We start from the raw sequence: 10,818 nt of genomic DNA on the forward strand, positions 1-10,818 counted from the left end.
GTCCATTTTCATCCTATCAAAACCGATCTGATCTGCCAGACGGATGGAAAATAGGACCGCCATCTGTCTGGATTTTACGGACAGAAGCGGATTGAATAGCGGCAGATATCAGTGGCTGAACGATTTGATTTGCACCAGAACACCTCGAACAGGCAAAAAGTTCTAGCGAACATGTAAACCCTATTAAAGTCTATGAGACCCGAACATAAAAAATCAAAACTTCTAATTTTAAAGGCTTATATGCAATTTATTGCCATAAAAAGTGTATGGGAACCAGGGTACTGCCCTAGGGGACATGTATCAATGCAAAAAAAAAAAAACATTTTTACAACTATTGATTTTAAAGGAGCAGTGATTTTAATGAAGTGAATAAAGGAATATTTAATTTTTATTCTAATATCATGCCTGTGGGGTCCCCCTAGTCTGCCTGTAAAGTGGCGCATCTGTTCAATGTATAGAACATTCCGCGGGAATAATGACATTTTTAAAGGAAAAAACTATTTAAACTTGCTCGCGGCAGAAATGTATTGCCGGCTGCCAGCAATATAGATGCAAAATAATGAAAAAAACTGTGTGGAGTCCCCCCCGGGATCCATACCAGTCACATGACATCAGAAGGGGGCCCCACCCTTGCCTATATAAGAGCTGTGAAAGCAAAGAGAGAGCAGTTGGTGGGAGGCCTCCTGTGGAGGTGTACCATTTTCATTTTTGCCAGCTTTTGGGTCCATCAGGTGGCGTGATTGACGGTGGATTTACATCGCAGGACACTTTTTTCTTTTGTCATAAAGGATTTGTCAAAAACTCTTGTGGTTTTTACTTTTTTGACACGTTTTTGGTGAATGGGTACGATATACTCGATACCCATTCACATGGGGGGGTGGGATTTGGACCCTGACAACCACCCGCCAGGGTTGTCAGGAAGAGGCACCCCAAAGCAAGCCATATTTTTTTAGGGTAGTGTACAGAGGTTCATAGTAAAGCAGTAGTAAAGGAGGTCTATAGGATGTAGGGCAATGTACAGGAAGCCCGTAGGATGTAGGGCAGTGTACAGGAGATCCGAAGGATGTAGGGCAGTGTACAGAGACTGCTGGCATTGTACATGAGAGGGTCAGAGACTGGAGACTTAGTAGAGAGGGTTGGAGACTTCTGGCATTGTACAAGAGAGGGTCAGAGACTGCTGGTGTTGTACAAGAGAGGGTCAGAGACTGCTGGCATTGTATATGAGAGGGTTTAAAGACTGGTGGCATTGTACAAGAGAGGGTCAGCGACTGCTGGCATTGTACATGAGAGGGTCAGAGACTGTTGGCATTATACATGAGAGGGTCAGAGACTGCTAGCATTGTACATGAGAGGGTCAGAAACTGTTGCTCTGTACATGAGAGGGTCAGAGACTGCTGGTGTTGTAAAGGAGAGGGTCCGAGTCTGCTGCCATTGTAGAAGAGAGGGCCAGAGACTGCTGCCACTGTACAAGAGTGGATCAGAGACTGCTGCCATTATACAAGAGAGGGTCAGAGACTGCATGCATAATAGAGAGGGTTAGAGACTGCTAGCATAATAGAGAGGGTTAGAGACTGCTGGCATAATAGAGAGGGCCAGACACTGCTTCCATTGTACAAAAGAGAGTCAGTGTCTGCTGCCAATGTAACAGAGAGGGTCAGAGACTGCTGGCATTGTAACAGAGAAGGTCAGAGACTGCTGGCATTGTAAATGAGAGGGTCAGAGATTGCTGGCATTGTACATGTGAGGGTCAGAGACTGCTGGCATTGTACAAGAGAGGGTCAGAAACTGCTGGTATTGTACAAGAGAGGGTCAGAGACTGGTGACATTGTACATGAGAGGGTCAGAGACTGCTGGCTTTGTACATGAGAGGGTCAGAAACTGTTGCTCTGTACACGAGAGGGTCAGAGACTGCTGGTGTTGTAAAGGAGACGGTCTGAGTCTGCTGCCATTGTACAAGAGAGCGTCAGAGACTGCTGCCATTGTACAAGAGAGGGTCAGCGACTGCATGCATAATAGAGAGGGTTAGAGACTGCTGGCGTAGTAAAAGAGATGGTCAGAGACTGCTGGCCTTGTAAAAGAGAGGGTCAGAAACTGCTGTACAAGAGAGGATCAGACACTGCTTCCATTGTACAAAAGAGAGTCAGAGTCTGCTGCCAATGTAACAGAAAGGGTCAGAGATTGCTGGCATTGTAACAGAGAAGGTCAGAGACTGCTGGCATTGTACAAGAGAGGGTCAGAGGTTGCTGGCATTGTACATGTGAGTGTCAGAGTTTGCTGGCATTGTACACGAGAGGGTCATAAACTGCTGGTATTGTACAAGAGAGGGTCAGAGACTGCTGACATTGTACATGAGAGGACCAGAGACTGAATGTTTAGTACAAGTGAGGGTCAGAGGCTGCTAGCATTGTAACATAGAGGGCCAGAGATCACTGGTATTGCAAAAGAGAGGGTTAGAGACTGCTGGCATTTTACATGAGAGGGTCAGAGACTGCTGCCATTATACATGAGAGGGTCAGAGACTTCTGGCATTGTACATGAGAGGGTCAGAGACTGCTGGTATAACAGAGGGTTAGAGACTACTGGCATTGTACAAAAGAGAGTCAGAGTCTGCTGCCATTGTAAAAGAGAGGGTCAGAGACTGCTGGCATTGTAACAGAGAAAGTCAGAGACTGCAGGCATTGTACATGAGAGGGTCAGAGATTGCTGGCATTGTACATGTGAGGGTCAGAGACTGCTGGCATTGTACAAGAGAGGGTCAGAGACTGCTGACATTGTACATGAGAGGATCAGAGACTGAAGGTTTAGTACAAGAGAGGGTCAGAGGCTGCTAGCATTGTAACAGAGAGGGTCAGAGACTGCTAATGTTGTAACAGAGAGGGTCAGAGATCACTGGCATTGTAAAAGAGAGGGTTAGAGCCTGCTGGCAATTTACATGAGAGGGTTAGAGACTGCTGACATTGTACATGAGAGGGTCAGAGACTGCTGGCGTAACAGAGAGGGTTAGAGACTGCTGGCATTGTACAAGAGATGGTAAGAGACTGCTGGCCTTGTAAAAGAGAGGGTCAGAGACTGCTGGCATTGTACATGAGAGGGTCAGAGACTGCTGTCATTGTACACGAGAGGGTCAGAGACTGCTGGCGTAACAGAGAGGGTTAGAGACTGCCGGCATTGTACAAGGGATGGTAAGAGACTGCTTATGATAAAAAAAACAACACAAAATACTAGCGCTTTGAAAGATACTGGTGTGTCCTTTTCAGTTCAGTCTGTATTGTTCATTAAAATAGATTCAAAACAGTTTTTATAAAAGCAAGATGTTTTTAAAAAAGTTATCTGAGAAAACAGTACTTGGAATTTGCTGAAGATCCAGAAAGGTTGCTTGCTGTCCTTAGAGGATAAGGGATGTATGTGCACAATCACCTGCGGCAGCTGCTTCTTTAGAGTGAAGTCATCTCATGAATAGGATACCAATAAAGGAATATATAGAAGAGCGCCAAATCAGTAAAAAGTGCATTTATTTTATACAATTAATAAAAGTCTCACTTACATCCATAATTATTATTGTCCTCCGTTTGATAGTCAAATCGCTGTTCCCTTTCGCTGGTGCTGTTACTGGATGAATCCTCTTCCACAGCGCACTAGGGGAAGCTCTGCTGTGTTCTGTGATGCACAGAGAATCAGACTGGCTTGCAGACAGCGTGTGACGTCAGCTGGGGGGGGTACCCCCCCCAGCTGACGTCACACGCTGTCTGCAAGCCAGTCTGATTCTCTGTGCATCACAGAACACAGCAGAGCTTCCCCTAGTGCGCTGTGGAAGAGGATTCATCCAGTAACAGCACCAGCGAAAGGGAACAGCGATTTGACTATCAAACGGAGGACAATAATAATTATGGATGTAAGTGAGACTTTTATTAATTGTATAAAATAAATGCACTTTTTACTGATTTGGCGCTCTTCTATATATTCCTTTATTGGTAAGAGACTGCTGGCCTTGTAAAAGAGAGGGTCAGAGACTGCTGGCATTGTACATGAGAGGTTCAGAGACTGCTGTCATTGTACAAGAGAGGGTCAGAGATTGCTGGCGTTTTAACAGAGAAGGTCAGAGACTGCTAGCATTGTAAAATAGAGGGTCAGAGACTGAAGGCTTAGTACAAGAGAGGGTCAGAGGCTGCTGGCATTGTAACAGAGAGGGTCAGAGACTGCTGATGTTGTAACAGAGAGGGTCAGAGACTGCTGGCATTTTACATAAGAGGGTCAGAGACTGCTGCCATTGTACATGAGAGGGTCAGAGACTTCTGGCATTGTATATAAGAGGGTCAGAGATGCTGCCATTGTACATGAGAGGGTCAGAGACTTCTGTCATTGTATATAAGAGGGTCAGAGATGCTGCCATTGTACAAGAGAGGGTCATAGACTGCTGAGTATATTATACTACAGAGGCAAAAAAAAATAGAAATTAAAAATTCAAAAGCCTAATAGACAAGTAGTAAGGTTGCCAGGACAATTATGCCCCAAAAACAACCCCCCCCCCCTCCAATTTTTCACCATCTCTCATGTGTGGTACCATTCCCATCTAAGCAGGTTAAAAACACATATCAAGAAAAAACAAGGCACCTATAAACAGAATGCACTAGTAGGATTTCTTCCAATACAGCCAGAGTGGCTTTCTTGACAATGGGGGGGCACTTCCACAAGCACAAAAAAGTGTTGTCAATGTGATTTAAGTGCCACTCTTATTATGTGAGTGGTCGACGTAGGCCCTTTTTCCTCTGATGGGGAGTTGTATCCCCAATGATTGGTAATTTTTGAAGCTGTTAACAATTCTATTTTAAAAGTACATCTTATCGTTTCTTATGGTTCTTATTTTTTCTCCATTCCAGTCTATCCTGGATCTTCTTTCTCCTTGCTTTTCTTCAGGTCCACACAGGTCGTCCCATACATCCAAAGAACCTCGAAAGTTGGTATAATTTCCTAACTCAGCTATCATGGCACCTTTAAATATATTATCCCTGAATGTTCAGGGTCCCAATATATACCACAGAAATGCACTAAAGCTTTTCTCTCGTTTTATGCAAACAAAGCCCATATAGTGTGCCTTCAAGAAACACACTTCACAGCAAATTCTACGCCAACATTTGTAAGCTCCTTTTATCCGCAAATAATCACAGCTTCAGCCACTACTAAACAACAAAAACAGAGGCTTAAAAATTGGGCCTTAGGCACTGGTGCCAAGACACTGCAACCCCTCACAGATACTCTAGTTGAAGCACAGGAATGAGCCCTGCTGAAAAGCATTGCATCAAAAATTGTAATTACATGCCCCTGTTAAACAGGGGCTGAAAAATTGGGCCTTAGGTACTGATGCTGGTGCCACAACACTGCAACCACTCACAAATATTATAGTTGAGCACAGCAACGAACCCTCCTGTGAAATATTGCATTAAAAATTGTAATTACATGCCCCTGTTAAACAGGGGCGGAAAAAGTGGGCCTTAGGCACTGGTGCTGGTGCCACGACACTGCAACCCCTCACAGATACTCTAGTTGGAGTGCAGGAATGAGCCCTGCTGGAAAGTATTGCATCAAAAATTGTAATTACATGCCCCTGTTAAACAGGGGCTGAAAAATTGGGCCTTAGCCACTGGTGGCGGCGCCCAGAACCAAAAATGTTCTTCCAAGCTATCAGCAGGATCATTAAGGAGGAAGAGGATAGTCAGTCAGCATAACAGGATAGTCATTCAGCATCAGCATAGGCAGTCTTGAAGGGATGTAACATTTAATAAAAAATTATTCGGTTGCATCAGCTTCAGGTGCTTGGAAGCTGGTGGTGATCCAAGACGGTTGATGGACTGACCTTCATAAAGATGAATCAGAGTCGGTGGACAGGCGCACCCTATGATCAGTTACAAAGCCTCCACCAGCACTGAATGTGCGTTCCAAAAGAATGCTGGATGCAGGACAGGCCAGTCGCTCAATTGCATACTGTGCAAACTCTGGCCAGTGATCCATCCTTAAGACCCAGTAACCCAGAGGATTTTTGGTGGGAAAGGTGTCCAAGTCTGACCTTGCCCCTAGGTATTCCTGCACCATGTAAATCAGACGATGGCAATGGTTGCTGGAACCAATCATACCTTGGGGCTGCGGACTAAAAAATTGTCTGAACGCATCGGTCAGGCAGCCACCTTCTCCACCGCTCCTTGTGTGACTGACCGAAGCCTCAGCAGCACGTTGTCCAGGACCAGAAATTTGTAACCTCCCAGTCTCTGGGAACGCGTTGCACAGACCTTTCTGCAAGGCCTCCCGGAGATGTCCCATCCTCTGCTCCCTCTGCAAAGGCAAGATAAGGTCGGCAACCTTACCCTTGTACCGTGGGTCAAGGAGAGTTGCCAGCCAGTAATGATCCCTCTCCTTGATCTGCTGAATATGAGGATCCTTCTGCAGGCTTTGCAGGAGCAGGGAGGCCATGCAGCGTAGGTTAGCTGAGGCATTCAGTCCGGAGTCCTCTGGGTCACTAAGGACGACATAATCCGCAGCCACCTCCTCCCAGCCACGAACAAGTCCACGGGTTTCTTGGGACTGTAAATCATCCCTAAAAGACTTCTGATTATGCTGAGTGCCAGGCTCCACCTCCATGCTGACACAATCCTCCTCCTCCTCCTCCTCCTCCTCTTCCTGTGTGATCAGTGGGACAGCAGGAACACTGTTCTGCCTCAAGTGCCCTGTCCATTATTCCATGCAGTGTGTACTCCAACAAGGTGGACAGTGTCACTGATGCATGCACTGTCACTGCTCACCATCCTCGTGGTCTCCTCAAATGGTGACAGGACAGTGTATGTATCCCTGATCATGGCCCATTGGCGTGGGAAAAAAAACTAGCTCCCCTGACCCTGTCCTGGTGCTGTAGTCGCACAGGTACTCATTGATGGCCCTCTGCTGCATGTACAGCCGCTGCAGCATGGCCAACATTGAGTCCCACCTGGTAGGCATGTCACAGATAAGGCAGTTCTTGGGCAGGTTCAATTCCTTTTGGAGCTCAGCCAGCCGAGCACTGGCATTATATGACCAGCAGAAATGAACATAAACTTTCCTGGCCTGGCTCAGGACATCCTGTAAGCCTGGGTACCTGCCCAAGAACCGCTGCACCACCAAGTTAAGGATGTGAGCCACACAGGGCACATGGGTCAGTTGTCCCTGTCGGAGGACGGAGAGGAGGTTGGTGCCATTGTCACAAACCACCATTCCTGGCTTAAGCTGGTGTGGACATTGCCTTCCACATGCAGGTAGAGAGCCAGAATCGCCTTCCGTGAGAAAAAGTGGTGTTTGGGAACCTGCCACTGAGGAACCGCACATTGCACAAATTCACGAAAGGGGGCCAAGTCTACCAACTGAAAAGGCAGCATTTTAAGTGCTAGCAATTTAGCCAAGCTAGCATTCAACCACTGGGTATGTGGATGGCTGGGAGTGAACTTCTTTCAACAGTCCAGCAGCTGGGGCAGGGAAATTTACCTGTTACAATCGGACGTCGGTGTACTGCTAGCAGAGTGCCCACAAGTACTTGGCTGTGACGCACCTTATTCTACACCTTCATTCCTCTCAGTGCAGGTTTCAGAGAGGACTGAAGGTATAGTGGGGTTGGATATCCCAGCTGTTGAGGAGCAAGGAGAGGTCCGTTTTGTTCTTTGGTGTGGGTCTTTAATGTACGCTTGCCAACGAACTGCATGGCAGGTTAACATATGTCTGGTCAAGCATGTGGTGCCCAAGCGGCTGATGTTTTGGCCACGTGAGATACGCTTGAGACATATGTTGCAAATAGCAGCGGTGCGATCTGATGCACTCGTTTCAAAAAAGGCCCACAACAATGAAATTTTGGAATAACGCGCAGAGGCAGCGCCTTGCACAGGTGGAGCTCTGCGGTGTGATTCAGTTAGTGTGCTGCCCTTAAGCTGGCCCCTGGAGGGCATCCTGCCTCATTGGAGATGTGCCTCCTCCTCCTCCTCTTTCCTATCAGGCACCCACGTGGAGTCAATGACCTCATCATCCCCTCCCTCCTCATCACTGGAGCAAACCTGGCAGTATGCTGCAGCTGGTGACTGCCAGATTGCTGTCCTTTTTGAGCATCCCCTCTCTCTGCGCTCACACTACTGCCTTCCTCTAGCTGAGTATCATCATCAGAGTCTACAAAACACTGGGCATCCTCCTGGAGCATGTACCCAACACTGTGCTCAAAGAGTTCAGGAGACTCCTCAGGAGGACATGGTGGGTCTAGGGAAGGAGTCACTGATGATGACATTGAGAGGAGGGAAGACGATGCGTTGGCAGCTGCTTTGCTAGTACCCTGAGCCTGGGTGAGAGAGGATGAGGAGGATGAGGAGGGCTTGGTCATCCACTCTACCAAGTCTTCGGCATGATGCGACTCAACACGTCCAGCTGCCAAAAATAAGGACAAGCGTGTCACATGGCCACGTGCTGATGATGATGCACCACGTCCATGACCAGCACTGTTGCCTCTAGACACAGAGCCTGCTTGCCCTCTTTTATTGGCTCGTGACTGTCTGCCTCTCCTTGTTGGCCTTCCAGACATACTAATGGCCTGCAGGGAGATGAGCAATTGGGGTAGCTTTAGGTGCACATTGAGCAGATGACAAAGTACACCAACTGGAATTACTGCAGCTGCCTGCCTGTGGTATAGGACTGGAACAGCACGAGCAATTGGGGTAGCTTCAGGTGTACACTGTGCAGGTGGAACAGTACACAGACTGTGACTGGTGCAGCTGCCTGTGGTATAGGACTAGAACAACACCAGCAATTGGGGTAGCTTCAGGTGTACACTGTGCATGTGGCACAATACACTGACTGTAACTGCACTAGGTTCAAAAGAAATTAAGACACTGTCTCTGCCTATCTGTCTGTATGAGCCATTTGCAACACACTACGCAAGGCTGCAGCGCAGGCGGCCTTATATAGTATGGGGCGTGTACTAAACTCCCTGAGCCATAATTATGGCTCTCCTCGCTGCCGGCGCTGTGATTGGCCAAGCATGCAGGTCATAGTGCATGCTTGGGCAATCATCAGCCAGCAATGCACTGCGATGCCGCAGTGCATTGTGGGCCGTGAGTGCCACTCGAATATGATGCGAACGGCCCATAAAGTTCTGGTTTCGCCGGACAGGCGAACACCCAGCTCATCCCTACTCCTGGCCCATAACTTGAATCACTGCATTGTACAATAAACCAAGCGCATACATTAAGTATGCAGGTTATAAATCTGACTCCTTCAATATAGAAAGAGGCACTAAACAAGGATGTCCACTCTCTCCCCTTTTATTTGCTCTCTTAATAGAATTGCTTGCCCTTTCAATTAGATCAGATCCCAAAATAACCAGAATAGAATTAGGGGGATAGCAACATAAACTTTGTTTGTGGACGATATCCTCCTATTTCTATCATCCCCACGGGTCTCAGGCCCTAATCTCCTTCCTGTCCTCAATAGATTTGCTACTTTTTCTGGCCTATCAATTAATCCTAAAAAATGCTTAACATTAAATATATCCCTATCTAACCCAGAATTAAATTCAGCAAAGGTAGGACTTCCATTTACCTGGGCGGAAAAATCAATACCATATCTAGGGATTCATCTTACTGATTCTATATCAGATCTTTTCTCAGTAAATTATCTAACGATTCTCAAAAGTATGACAAATCTATTGATATCTTGGTCCCTCCTCCCTATCATGTTTCAGTAGAATTAACGCAATAAAAAATACGATCCTAAGTTGCTGTATCAGTTCAGGGTTTTACCAATTTCAATTCTTACTTATTATTTACGACTAATACAGAAAAAAGCAACATCTTATATATGGGGTCATCCAAACCACGTATACCTTTGCACACACTTTATCTTTCCAAAGTAAATGGAGGCTTAGGCATCCCTAACTTTGCAACATACTAAAGGGCAGCCCACATTGCTAGCTTATCTAAATACCATGCAAGCCAGGAAATCCCATTATGGGTGTCAATTGAAGCTACTGAATGTGATCCCTTATCAATCTCTAACCGGCTTTGGTTTCATCCTACAGACCATAAAGGTCTACGAAACCCCATCACCAAACACTTTATTTCTCTCTGGAACAGTTTTAAATTCAAATACCAGTTACAGTCTCCACATAAGCCTCTTCTCTCCTTCCTTAAAAACCCTGCTTTTTATCCTGTCACCAATACAACTTTCATCCCTTTCCCAACCTTTTGTGAAACCTACGGCATATTTCAATCAGAATTATTCCAATACTTGCAAATTAAATACTTTTTCACTCTGACACACCTCTAACACACTTTACTGACTTTGAATCTATTTGTAGGAAAGACCCCCACACAAAAGGCCTAATTTCCTTTCTTTATTCAATTGATAATTAAGTCTGACCTAGATAAACCTTCTTATGTCCAGAAATGGGAGGCGGACCTGGGATGATCACTCGACATCACAGACTGGACTCAAATCTGGTCAACAACCAAATAAGCCTCCCCTAATATTATTGAGGTCGAGGCTAATTATAAAGTATTAACAAGATGGTACCTTGTACTTGCTACGGTTTCCAAATATGTACCAACCTGTTCCGCACAGTGTTATCGTGGTTGCTCAGAGTTAGGCACACACCTGCACATTTGGTGGACATGCCCAATAGCATAAGCCTTTTGGAAAGATATTTTTAAAATGGCCTCCAAGATGTTTGGTTTGCAAGTACAGCCTGATCCTGCTACCGCCCTTCTTAATCTGAAACCAGGATGTCTAACCTTGATTCAGTTTAAACTATTTGTTCAACTTCTA

Source organism: Lithobates pipiens, unplaced genomic scaffold (genome assembly GCF_037356315.1).
Source record: "Lithobates pipiens isolate NorthernLeopardFrog02 unplaced genomic scaffold, aLitPip1_a1.2 Scaffold_25, whole genome shotgun sequence".
NCBI lineage: Eukaryota > Metazoa > Chordata > Amphibia > Anura > Ranidae > Lithobates > Lithobates pipiens.